Genomic DNA, 14128 nt, shown 5'->3' with positions numbered 1-14128 from the left:
TATTGAAGTGGTTTTTCACTTCCTGTATTTCTCTTTGATTTCACTCCTTATACTATCCTTTACTTCTCACACCAGTTTATACACATTCTAAACTCCTTCTCTGACATTTCTTCCATTGTGGTGGTGATTGTTAGCACAAAAAGACTGGGCAGGATGCAAACCTCACAAGTCATCTCAGCTGTTCATTCAGGTGGTGCAGGGATAAAATGGTGTCCATGAACCCACTTTCCTGGTGGAAGATGAATCACTGAACAAAGAAAGGAACTGGGTTTATATAGGTTGTTTAAGGGATGTTCTAGGGTGCATATCAATTTTGGGGGGCACCTTGTATTTGAGCTTTTTTGGTTGAGGTCTGTGAGAAGTGTCTGGAAAGGATTTATTTTGAAGGATATTAATGCCTCCTGGAGACTTTCTTTTAAGGATGGTAAATTCCTCCTCTTTGCCTGCAGCCAGCAACTGGAAAACATTTGTCTTGGGAGATGAAAGCTGTCAATTCATGGCCTTCATTCTTACTTCTTTTTCTCAGGCCTCATTATCTTGGGAATTTCTCATTCTCCTTATCTTTAATTCCAGACTCTGAAAAGAAACAGGAAAATTGGGTGATGAAGTCTCTAACTTCTTTGAGCTTGGAGGGGGCAACGTGAGGGGGAGGACTTCCTTTCAGAGTCCTGGAAGTGAACATGGGGACATGTAGCAGGGGATGTCTGAGGAAAGTCCTGAGGTCATCCGAGCATTGTTAAGTCTTTTTATGCTGCTTTGGGAGTTCAGGCAGTGAGTGGTGGGAGGAGAGATGTTCTGAGATGTTTTCTGGCGGTTGCAGTTGAGCTGCCTACTTTATGAAAAAACTGTAAAACTAACAATAGGAAGAAGAAAGACATTATAGTAATATGTGAAGTTTAACTACTTTATTAGGTTAGGGGAAACAATTGTAGCATATAGAATGAAGTCTAATTAGCTTACTTATGTTAACGGTATAAATCAGTGTGGAAGGCTAACTAATCTGTCAGTGTTGAGAAAAATGATTTTAGTCTGTAACATAATTGAGGGCTCTGTTATTTCTAGTCAAGACCCAATCAGATTTTGTGTGTTCTTCCTAAGAGTTCATGGACTCAGTTCCTTTGGAGCATAGCAAGCACGATTAATCCTGGAAACATATTTTTCTGGTGGTTTAGTCACTTCCATCCTGCTTGATAAATTATATAAAATAAGCCCAGAGACACAATTAACGATATAACCAAAGCTAACAACCCAGCTACATGTGTAGAAAAGTATTTACAAGAGTCAAGGGAAGATATTCCCTCAGCTAAACAGTTCCAAATTTCTTCATCATCAAAAGTAGGTGGTTGGGCATTAACCATGGTCAGGACCTGAGACTGTAATTTTAGCACATAAAAAGAGGCATTATGAAAAGGATCAAGTCCCATTAAATGATTCCGTACATTCTGCCATTGAACCTCAGTGTCATTGTATAGAACCCTAGTAAGTAATATTATAATGGCATTTAGTCCATGTAAATATTGTACTTGCTCTCCTACCATATGGCAGAATCTTTTAGTTGCTGGACCTCATTTAGAATTTCTTGGTCAATATATACTTGAGTTTGTCAGGTTTCAGTAAAATTCAGAGGTGATTATCCCACCCAAGATAATAATGCCAGCTATTAGTCACCAGAGGAAATGTTTAGTATTTTTACAGGGAGCCAGGGGGCTATTGGCCTTTATAACAATTTGTTCTGGACTCTGTCATATAATCTGATTGACACATCGTTGTAATGTACAGTTCTCATATTTAACATAAAACATGTTTCGTGAGGCATTATATTGTACTTAACTAGGCTCAGGCAATTAAAAATGGTATTTAATACACATGCAGTGAGGAAGAATTCTTTAATTGCAGTGGAGTTTCTAGTCTTTTTAGTAAGGAAATAAGCTGGGTACTCTCCCAGCCTAGAGTGTGCTGTTATTGGAATGGGTAGGCTTTGGTCATGGGGTTAAATGTCAGCTTGAGGAGTAAGGAAAACTAAGATACAGAGGCTAGTTTAATTTTGGTAGGCAGGAATAAATACAAGCCTCACAAAGAAAAAAAACTCAGAAGTTTGGGGGCATCGGGGCTGTGTACAAGTGCACATCTTAAGTTACATTTAAAAGAGGTATTTTTTTCTAAATGTCCAGATATGGCTGCATTTTGATTATAACTGATTTTGTTAGGTGTTTAAGATCAAGCTGGTCAAACTGACCTTGTTCAAATCTGCTCTTAAGAGTCAGTTGAGTTCCCATATGGGTCACTCTTGGGGAACTTAAGAGTAGCTTCTCAATATTTTAGTGCCATCTGCTTGCTAGAATGGGTTAAGGTCTCCTTGATGAGGTGGCTTCCCTTGGAAGCATCAAGGATGTCTCCCTTCTCCAATGACCCTTATCTTTGCAATGGGTGCACTGATTGACTTTCCATTCTCCAGTGATCTCATTAATCTCCCTGATAGGGACATCATGTGGCCCAGAGTTGCAAAGCTCCTTAGAGAAGTTCTCTATTTTCCTGGGTTCAGGCTCACTCAGAGGGCCAGAGTCAAATATTGGTTTTCTTGGTCCTTTTATTTTAAGCTCAATTTTTAAACCTTGGTGTTAAACAACTAGCAAGCCATTCTCACCAGTCTTAAAGTAAGAGTAATGGGCTTTAACGTCAATCTCCATAACCTTACAGTCATTTAACCCTTATATTTAATTGGGGTCTGTACTAGTACTAGAAGTTAGTCTTACATCCTCTATTGTGGGTGATGGTTATCTCAAATTAGCCTGGGTTGTGTGTTCTTGAAGTTGTACCTCTTTAAAATATTAACAAGCAACAGTTGTAGAGTTTACAAGGAAATACCAAATGAAATTAACAAGAGTAAAAACGTGTTCAGTTTCTGTAATAACTATTCTGAATTTTGGCAGCATTATACATTATCCCTGTTATATTACATGTTATTATATATTACATGTTATTATATAATAATCCCTGTTATTATACATGATCCCTGTTTGAGATCACAGTAATCTTTACAACAAACATCAACCTTCTGAACACAGCTTTAAATGACCTAAAGTCTGGTCTATTTGGTAATCATTTTAGCATGTAGTAAGGTGGGAGGCAGAGCTTTAGCTTAGGTAAGATGGGGCTCTTGGAGAAAAATAAAGTGTTCTAGTTTCTAAAACTGATCTTTGCCTCTTTCTTAAAAGTCATTTTACAAAGTTTGTATATATTGTTTCTGGAGTCCATATGAACTTAGTTAACATAATATAACATTATTTTTAAAACATGAATTAAAGAAGGTTTGAGAGAGCTTTTAACTTTGTTTGTACAGAAATTGGCAAAATCCTTTCATGTTTCATGATACTAATCTTTAAGAGATTAGGCTCTTATTATCTTTTAGAAATACATTTACATTTTTATTCCAATGTAGAAAATAACATAAGATTTAGATTCAGTTATAGAATATTAAATGATGTGAGGAAATCCCCAATTAAATTTGTTATTCTTACAAGTTTAAAATCATCATTCCAGACAACTTTAGTTTGTAGAACAAAAGCTTAGTAAAAATGTTCCTTTAAATTTCCTTTTATAAAGACTTGTATACCTCGAAGATATGAACACATTTAATATAAAATGGTACCTCAATTACACTGATGTTTTTATATTAACCAAGTTTTTATATTAACCAAGTTTACCTTTTAAAGGAAAATTAAGACTCTGGAATGTAGTGTAATACTCAAAACAGTTGTTGTTTAACCAGAGCTGAATAAAATTCTAATTTCTTTAAGCCTACTTGCTCTAAAGAATAAAACTTAACACATATAATGTTAAGAGTTAATTAATATTTTAAGAAATTCTGTCATTTCAACACATACATTACACTTTGGGATATATCAGTACATTAATATTTGACCTTAGGGAGAAACCTTGAATAACTTTAATTGATGGTTTCACATACATATGACCAACTTAATTGCACATAAACTGGTTTAAAGTTGTCCTTTACTTACATAGATCCTCATGTTGTTTATTTCCTCACACAAGAATTTTCCTACCCAGAAACATTTTTCCTTCTAGTATATATATTTTTATACCTTGAACCTTTAAATTTCTTTAGCTATTGACCCCCCTTTTTAAAATTTACATTCTGAAACAACCCTTATGAAATTATGTGAATTTAGATAAATTTTTCCATTTTAATAAGAGGAAATACTTGAAGTTATTTATAGTACTCTAATTGAAAACACAGTTGAAATTTTTGGACCCTTTATACATAGGGTATATGTATAATTCTTTATACATAGAATTACATCAGTTTGTTTACCAATTTATGAATACACAATATTCAAGTATATCATTCCACGGAATTTAAGAAGTTAGGAGCACTTGTATTATATTAAACATTAGCATTTTAACTTTGTAAATTAATCAGATGTCTCTAGCAAACACATTCATGATTAATCCCATACACGTTAAATCCAATTTGCTTATTTTATTGTAAAAAACATCAAGATATCAGGCAAGTGTATTGAACAGTATTTGCCTTCTCTTTCTTGTTGAAGAGAAGTCCTAGAAATAATGGATATTAGGCATTTTATAGACATCAACATTTTATTAGTTTGACCACGCAGAGAGACTTGTGAGTTAAGTAATTTTAAAGATATTTTACTTTTATTTGTTTACCTAATTTAAATTGAACCTTTTAAATCATGTGAATTGAAGGTATTTGGATTTATACTTTTGAGTTTTAATTCATGAATGCTCACTATCTATAGGTCAATTTTGATATCATGTACATGATATATGGACACATGCACATATATAGACAGACAACATGATATATACAACACAAAAGCAAAGGCCTTGTAGTTTTTTGTACTTGAATCTCCATTGTACTGTTACAGATATCTTAAAAACTCCATAGTTGAATAAAAATGGGACAGATCAGAAAAACATTAACCTATGTATTTAGGATCAAGATGGTGAGCTCCAAAAATATGGAATTCAAGAAAAAACAAGAGTCCTAGAAAAAAAATTATGTTGGCAAAGCAGTATGAGAGAGAGAGAGAGAGTGAGAGAGAGAGAGAGTCTTAAAACCATTTTTCTGTGTTGCAGCCCAGGAGAAGTTTAAAATACACACTTTTTTTTTTTTTCAGTGTCTTTGGTCCCTCACTGGGTCTGTTGTGTTTTGCAGTTTACATTTCAATACAGTTTCAGCAAGGTCAGGCCAGGGAAATTGCTGCCAAGGGTTTTTTTTTTTTAACCCTTTTTCCTCAGTTGGTATTTAGGTCAGGTTAGGATGCAGAAAATTATGAAAAATGTTATTATGTTCCTTACTGAGACATGCCATTGACTGCTGGGTTGGTCACAGTTAAGGGAGGATATTTACCAGTTAGTTCTGCCCTTAAAATCTCTTCAGAAGGGGAATATTTGCCTGCTTTTTGACCTTTCACCATCCCTGTAACATAGGGCCCTTTGTATATATTAGGAGACTTAGGAAGTTAGCTGCACCAAGGGATGGGGTGTTTTTCCCTGGGGACAGTCCACCTTCCAGTGTCCCCACATTTAGGGCATTTTTTGGCAGGGAGCCTTGGATATTGACAAGCTTTTGTCCAATGTCCAGTTTGTTCACATTGGAAACAAGGCCCAGGAGTTGGATTAGAGGGTCTGATGGGGCCATGAGCAGCAGTGACTTTCTTGGGTCTATGAATGGCTGATGCTAGGAGCTAATTTTTTTTTTTTTTCTCCTCTTTGGTCTTATCTTCCCTATTGCTAGAGGTCTTGAAAGCAGTATTTAGAAATTGCTTCTGGAAAGTTTTAATGCCCTTCTCTAAGTCTCTGGGTTTCTTGTAGATGTCAGGTGCAGATCTGCTGATAAAGTTAAAACATATAGAGAGACTGCTACTAGGGCTATTAACATCCAAATTTGTACAGTTAGTGACTGTCTCAGTAAGTTGGGTCAAAAATAAGGCGGGATTTTCATCAGGTCCCTGGGTGATTTCCTTTATTATTTCCCAGTTTACTTGGGTGTGGGAATTTTTTGAACCCAAAGTGCTGGGTTCAATTCTATGGGGATCCCTTTCCCTTCCAAAATTTGGCCCAACAATTCTCATTATCTTCCTGACTTTGATACTTGTAAGAGGTTTTAAATTGTATGTTTTACTTTCAGTTTTCTTCAGTAAGAAGCTTGTCTGTTCTTACCAAAGCAGAAGATCTAATTATCTTTTCATAAGTACTATAAGCTGAGAGGACAGCTGCAGAGTTTGAGGCAAAAATATCAATGGAAATAATTAAGATTCTCTTCCTCTGATACTAAAATTTTAAAAATACCAAAGTGATTCTTATAATTTTTGGTATATAACATTAAATTTTCTTCTAATAAAAGGGTCAATTTAAATTTGTATAAACACTGTCAAAATTTATTTCCCACTCTCATATATATGTGTAAAGACTGATATAAACATCTAAAAAAGTAATAAGAGCCAATACTTTTAATATAATTTAGCAGATAGAAATATAATAAATTGGAGAAAGTCATTATTAACATTTAATTTGACCTGATTCAACTTTTTTTAAACTTTATATATTATTATTTTTAATATGGTGCTGAGGACAGAACCCAGTGCCTCAGGTGTGCCAGGCAAGCACTCTACCATTGAGTCACAACCCCAGCCCTGATTCAACTCCTTTTCAGAGTCAAATTTGAAGATAAAAGTTTGAAGAAATACCATGAAGCATGGACAGGAAGACACTTTAGCAAAGAAGAGTCAAGGTAAAATATCCTATTATAAAATGCAAACCTCATCTTCTCCTATTGCTACTGTTACAGCTTTGTGTTAATAATCTTCAATGTTATTACATTATGATCTACCTCCATTCATCTCAGGCATATAGTCAATAATCTCATGCTATTCTTTTTATCTATTTAATTTTCAGTAAAACTACAGTAAATCAAAGGATGGGATAAAAACGACCAGCCCAAAAAATCTTAAGCCTATTTTTTCAGTTTTGCATACAAGTAGGGTAAATTTACCTTGCTACATATGCTTTTCTCATGGAATGATCTATATTTGCCAGTTGTCCAAGAAAAAAAATCATAAACACCCGGAAGGAGACAAACTGAAAATACCCTCTTATTAATCAAACTCCATAAAATTAATAATAAGTTGGTATAATATAATAGCAAAGGTGCCTGAAAATATGCTAATCAGATTAAACCATATGGTCACAGAGCTGCACTGTCAAGAAATATCACTCAGCGTGCCATGATGTGTTTTCTTACTTCTCTCCCCTACTAGTTATAATTCTATGAGTACATCGGTGTACTTCATACGTTGCAGTGAGAAGGATTTGCTTGGCCTTTCTTCCGTGACTCAACTTCTTATTTGAGAAGCCCAGTGGCTTCATGTACACAAATATCCTTTCTCAGACACAAATGTCCTCTTACCTTTTTTTTATATATTTTAATATAAGCTTTTATTTTGTGACTTTCTCTTTAGATCAGAAAAAGTATATTTATCATGGCTTAATGATATCATTATGAAAAATAGTATCCTCATATAATTTCTTCTGTCCAGCAAGCGAGTTTCATTTTGTGTGAGCATTCTCCCATGTAAAACCAGAAGTTACATTTTTCAAATAAGAATTTTAATTTAAATCAACTTTCTAGTTCCACACCTAGCAAATACCATTGCTGTTCTAGAACTCCAAAAGAAAGCAAATGTGTATCAGGTTCCTTAGAACTTCTTTGGTTTGTATTTAAACAATAATTTATACAAATACATGTGCACACACACACAAAATCAGTGTTATATTTTTCTTAACATTCAACTTTAAGCATCAGATATAAAAAGCTGAATGGGGGAAATGTGGTTAAATGCTAAAAATATAATCATGAAAAAATAAACATGGAAACAAATCTCCTTTGTAAACAATCATTTAATTATAAGAAAATTAGCCAGTAATTGCATCATTCCAAACAAACTTTCTATATAAAAACAAGGGTTCATTTACCACCATATTTTTGAATTTATCTTTCAGTTTATGTTCCATCTATTGAACCTAAGATTCCCTAGCAAAGCTTAGAATATATGGGGTCTTTTCATGTTTTATATTTCCTAAAATATAACTGGCTTTTGTTTCTGAAGTTAGAATAATTTTGCTGAAGAGAACCTTTAAAATTGCTCTCTTATGACTATTTCAGTTAGCCACTCCACAAATTTGATGCAAAAACAACAACAAAAACCACTTCAACTTAATAAAAGATTCCTGTTGTTCATTCCATTTTACTAGCCCAACTATAGATTTGGGGAAAATCTTCTTAAATCCTGTAGTTTCAAATTCCTTTTGTAACTCATCCAATGCTGAATTCTCTTTGACTTCAAATGCCAGAAACCTGCATTATACAAGAGAAACTCATCAATATGCCTAGATTTGTCAGAATATAATTATCAATTCAATAGCTTTTCCATCTTCAATAGTTCTAAATTATACCTTTTGTGTTCCATCTGTACTTCTGTTTCAAATAGTACACTAATCATTTTCCCTTTGCATTTATTTCTACTTGAGTCCATATCTACTTTGGAGGTTTCCTGAAGAATCAGGTACTCCTAAATGAAAAATCAGCACATTAGATATATATATCTTACTCTGAATCTCTTTAAAGTTCTAGCTTTAAAGGAGTCACACAACTGCAGGTTTATTATCATGCTTAAAGAGTATGTTCTGAATCAAGCAGCAAGATAGCTACAAAGTTTTTACACCCAGGGTAGAATAATGTTCTGGTGAATGCAGAAGTAAAGAGCAATGTAACAAGCTATTCAAATTTCAATCTAGACTGAACTGTCTACCAACTCTGACTCTAGGCTGAGTATTTAAATTCTCTGTGTCTCAGTTATTCTCCTCCATAAAATGGGACTCATAACAGGATCTACCTCCTATGGAAGCTGTGACAATTAATAAGACAATACCCATAAAGTACTAATAGGAACACCGGGCATACAGTGCTATCACACACTTAAGAGCATGAGTGACTGTTGTTATTACTACTAATCCAAAATCTGAATGGAATATCAGTTACACAGCCCTTACCATTCCAATTTGGTGGCATCTATAAAGATACCTGAACATTCTCAATCCTGGCAAACAATCTTACAAAAATTTAACATAAAAATTCACATGAAATGACATTTTAGAGATAACTAAAAAATAGTAATAATGATAATAATAAAGCACCTCTTCTCTGCATTAATAGAGTTCTAGTTGTATGAATAAATACTTGTTAATTAATGACTCAATCTGAGTAACAACATCTGCAAAACAGCTGCATTTATCCTAATATATCAAAGGTGGCTTAAAGAAAAATCAAAGCCTTGGGGGTAAATATGAGCAAGGTATCAATTTGTATTCATTTCTGTCAATTCGTATTTTACTCAAAAGGATCAAAGTTTGTAGATATACTACAAATCACCTCAAAATATGTGACTTCTGGTCAGGCCTCAATCCAGGATATGTATTAAATTTGAATTATTGTTTTATTTACTATAACCCAGCAAAAATCTAGTTAACTGAATGCCAAAGGAGTTTTGTGATAACAGCCTATCTTGAAAAAGATAAGGCATTATTCTGTAAGTCTTTAAGATTATAGGTTATTTATGCTAATTCGGTTTTAAATAAATTCTACTGTAATCACTCCTGACTGATGAAAAGTATAAAAATACCTGAAAGTATAAAACTTACTAAGTGATTTGTAGCTCTTTAAATATTTAAAATATAATAAGTAGTTTCCTTGTCTGGTCCCTTATAAAATAGGTTAGAGGAGTTTAGAATAATAACTTAAAAAATCTGAAGATAGTGGTTTTGAAACCAGCTGCTGAGACAAGTCAGGTGGGAAGCAGAAGTGAGGGGGGAGGTGACAGGCTGATAGTCCCAATGATTCTACTTCTACCAACACTAAATCTTGGTTATAAGGGACAAGCCTCTCTTTCCAGGTATTACAGATACAAAATTAAAGTGTCAGAGTGTATTTTTAACTGCCAGCAAGTTACTTTGCAGAATACCCACAAATATACACCTTGCTGTGCCTAACTGTGGGAGGAAATATTAATATGCACAAACTTCTAGTGCACATTTATAAAGCTGAGGCTTCAGACTAATTATAAAAACAAACATGTGCCACAGGAATTTTTTAGAACCTATCATTTTCATTAAGTGGCATGACTTTTTTTTTTTTTTTTTTTTTTTTTGCAGTACTGGGGATCGAACCAGGGCCTCGTGCTTGCAAGGCAAGCACTCTACTGACTGAGCTATCTCCCCAGCCCAAGTGGCATGACTTTTAAAATATAATCTTAACTTATTCTTTGAGTTCTACACGTTTGTAATTGCCATTAGGAGTTAGACACTCCTAAAAAAAAAGAAAATGAAGATACATTAATGTGGTAATAGAGAAAGCAGAAGCATGTTAATGATTAATCTATTCCATTGTTATAAAACACACTTAAAGACACACCATTTTAAATAGAAAATAACCAGATTCATGTTCAACATTTAACTTTTTGGCATCTTGATGTTGTTTCTTTCTCCTTGTAGTAAAATCAGTATTATTTTACCCAAAAACATCAGTCTTCCTGTCATGCTTAAATCTAAAGCCCACTTCTCCACGGGTTTGATGCATTTAGTCCTTGTTCTCATGTGATCTAAATGTAAAGCAGTTATTCCACAATCCATCGTCCATAGACATACTCATTGAAAAAGTATGCTTTTTGCTGCCATTTCCAGTTTCTGGTTGATTGAAGACATGCCTGAGATTCTCCTGAATCCAAAGAACCAGTTCATGAACCATCAGTTCCAAAAAAGATTCTCTGCTTACTCAGGTAGCTTCTGTTGTATAGTCACACACTGGGCTTTGGTCAGATGTTCTGAGTTAACCAAGATACCAAGCAGACACAAAGGGTAACTGACTGGTAAATGGAACACCAACTCTAAGGGTATATAGTTTTTGTGTGAATTCTGAAAATGGTTCCATCTGTCTCTGGACAGCATCCAAAAATAATCATTAGCTGTGCATAACCGAATTTGAATGGAATACTAACAACTTAAAAGTTTTGCTTCAAATGTCGATTTATTTCTCATGAGAAAACTCTGAGTTATTTTATTAAGAGACACATAATGCTAAGAAAGTCGTGATTTGTAGATTATTTCCTCCAACCACACACATACACTCATGTATTCATGCATACCAGTTCTCCAAACTCACCTGGAACTTATACTTACTAACATCCATATTTATTAAGCTACCAAAAAATGTTTTTCATCATAAATTTTTGTAGTCAGGACTAATTTATAATTCTGGAAATCACTAATAAACTCATGAACTTTCAAAGAAGCAGTACCACGTGTATATAAAATCAGTAAATTGTAATGTATTACAAAATTACATACTAAATCCACTGAAGGTCATTTTGTAGTTAATTCACCCTAGAATCCTGCATGGCTTCAGGGTTGTTGAGAAACTAATGATTATGTCTGACACTGTAGCTGCCTGGAACCACTCCTTTCTTATGTCCTATATATAAGAAGCAGAATAACATGAAGGTAGCAACATGAACTGAAATTGAGTGGACATCAATTCATCTTCTGGCTCCTGAAGAAGGGAGTAGGTAAGCACACATAGGTTATGTGATACGATATTCCATTCTCTTTCAGTTTTGCTTGACTTCACCCCTCTGATAATGTTCCACACCACTTTACCCCACTTTTCAAAAAGCTGATAAACATCAGACTAATTCATTCTGCAGGTGGCAGCAGCACATAGATCAGAAGAGCAGAGAACAGAACAGAGTGCAAATGAATCTCTTTGAGGTGAACTTGCCTCCGATACCTACTTCTCTGTCCATACGCCCTTGTTTTACTTTTCTTCACAAGAGAAACAGTCAAATCTTTCTCATTTTTATACCAGGGTTGCTGCTTAACAGCCTCAACAACTGAAACCTGAATCTATCCCCATCTTAGAGAACCTAGAACATTAAAATTGCTTCCTAGTCATCTTATTTCATGTATATGAGAGCTATTCATATACACATGACACTGATTCACATAGGACCAAGTACATCTGTTTCACATTTTAGGCCATCAGTACCAGCTGCAAAGAACAACTATTTTACAACATCACTCAGAAACACAGGCAGTAACCAGTATAAAGACCACATTCACAATTTAAATTTGCATGATATAAGTAAAATGTGTACTAAAGAAAAAATTTCCTAAACCTCACAGGGTAAATTCCTCTAAAATCTATCATATTTCCCTAAACTCTTCATTCTTTCATTGAGTTACTTATCTTTATATACATAGTGTGTGTGTGTCTAAATAGACCTGCAAAAACATATGACATAGGCTGAATAATCTCCAGTAACCATTTAGGGAATCCATATTATCTCCCAACTTCTAAAGATCTTCATTCATTCATCAGTCAACAAAATTCACTGAGTACCTATTAAGCCCCAGGCAGTGTACTGGTGTCCAAGGAAAAAATGATGGGCAAGACTCAGATCCTATCACATTGACTCAATCTAGTGCTTCAAACATGAAAGGGTGAACATATCCAAGGTGACCCTCCCGAACTTCTCTTCTACACCTAGAAAGTCTCTATTTATAAATATACACATATACCTATAATTTATACACATATCTCTGTGTGTGTGTGTGTGTGTGTGTGTGTGTGTGTGTACGTGTGTGTGTGTGTGTGTGGGGTGTGCATCAGGAGGTAATTTTCTATTGTCTGGCACTTCTGAATGTCTTCTAAGCAAAAGGAATTGATATCATTGCACAACAGACAGCCTTGGAAACTAAAGAGTCTCTCCTTCTGAGTCAGAAGGCAGATTTGTTTCGTGATCAATGCAATAAAGATAATGTATTCCTTCAGGACAAAGGTTGAACAAAATTGTTAAAAATCCCTTTTTAGATTGGAGTATTTTAAATTAATTTTTAACCGATAGATAAAAACATAATTGTGCATATTATGGGGTACCATGTGATATTGTGATTCGTGTACATACTGTATATGTAATGTTTAAACCAGGGTAAACGTCTATCTCAAGATTAGAGACTTCCTAAGCTCAGTGACCCTAGCTGTAATAAAGATCCACTATGTGCACTTGTCTACCTGGGCCTACCTCACATGACCCTGAACTTGGGGACAAACCTCCATGCCACCTGCTGTGCAGTGAGCAATGCTAACTCCACGTGGGTCACTGCCTCCCTACCAGCTGAACCGTGGCAGTGTGCTCCTGACCTAGCTCTATAGATGTTGCTGCTGCTTACAGCTTCACCACTGCATAATACATACTTTTTTCACCATCTTGCTCTCTTTTTCACTTTTCTTTCTAAGAAAGAAGTTTCCTTCTGCCTTCCACAGGAAGCCTACTATCTCATTGTTCTAATCATTATCACTCCTTGTGCTTGAATTTTCTTACTCTCCCTCTACTGGCTCGTTCCTCCTGCTTAGAAAATAGTGATCTTTCCTTGCTTCACAAAAAAAGAAAAAATCTGATGCTACTAATTCTTTTAATCTCCAGACCTTTCTATACCTTCTTAGTCTCTGTAAAATATAATTCTCACCACCTGCATCCATTTTCCCACAAACCAGTCTCTCCATAACTACTTGTACTATGACTTCCAACATCACTTCTCCCTGAAGTTCCTCTCTCAAACATTACGAATGCCCTTCTAATTGCTACTGTGCCTCAACATGCCTGAGCTCCTCAAACCCCATATATTCCTAAGATCTGTCTCTGGGACTGGCCCATGGCTAGCCCTGGAGCCATGAGTTCTGGGTCCTTGTAATGTTCTGCCTAATAAGAGTTCTTTGTATATGCCTAAGGCCTTGGGTCACTTGGTCCCAGTTTGATTGAATGGATTATGCTACTAATGTGATTTATGACAACTCTTCCTGCTCTACAGGCTGGAGTATAAGTAGCTGAAGTCAATCAGGCAGGTGCTGCATGCCTACATGTCTGAGCCCAGTAAAGACTCTGGACGTCAAGGTTCAAAGGAGTTTCTGGTTGGCAACATTTGTCACAAATTGTCATTATTTCTTGGGGAATTTCACCTGTCTATGTTA

General features: G+C 35.0%; 1 pseudogene; it reads right to left on the bottom strand.

The window, feature by feature from the left end:
* Positions 1-8208: 8208 nt before the first annotated feature.
* LOC124991425 (RWD domain-containing protein 3-like) lies at positions 8209-11903 on the bottom strand (annotated as a pseudogene).
* Between the last annotated feature and the right edge of the window lie 2225 nt (positions 11904-14128).

This window comes from Sciurus carolinensis, chromosome 8 (genome assembly GCF_902686445.1).
Source record: "Sciurus carolinensis chromosome 8, mSciCar1.2, whole genome shotgun sequence".
In the NCBI taxonomy this organism is placed as follows: domain Eukaryota; kingdom Metazoa; phylum Chordata; class Mammalia; order Rodentia; family Sciuridae; genus Sciurus; species Sciurus carolinensis.
Note: the sequence above shows the minus strand (reverse complement) of the source record. Positions and strands in the feature narration are given on the sequence as shown.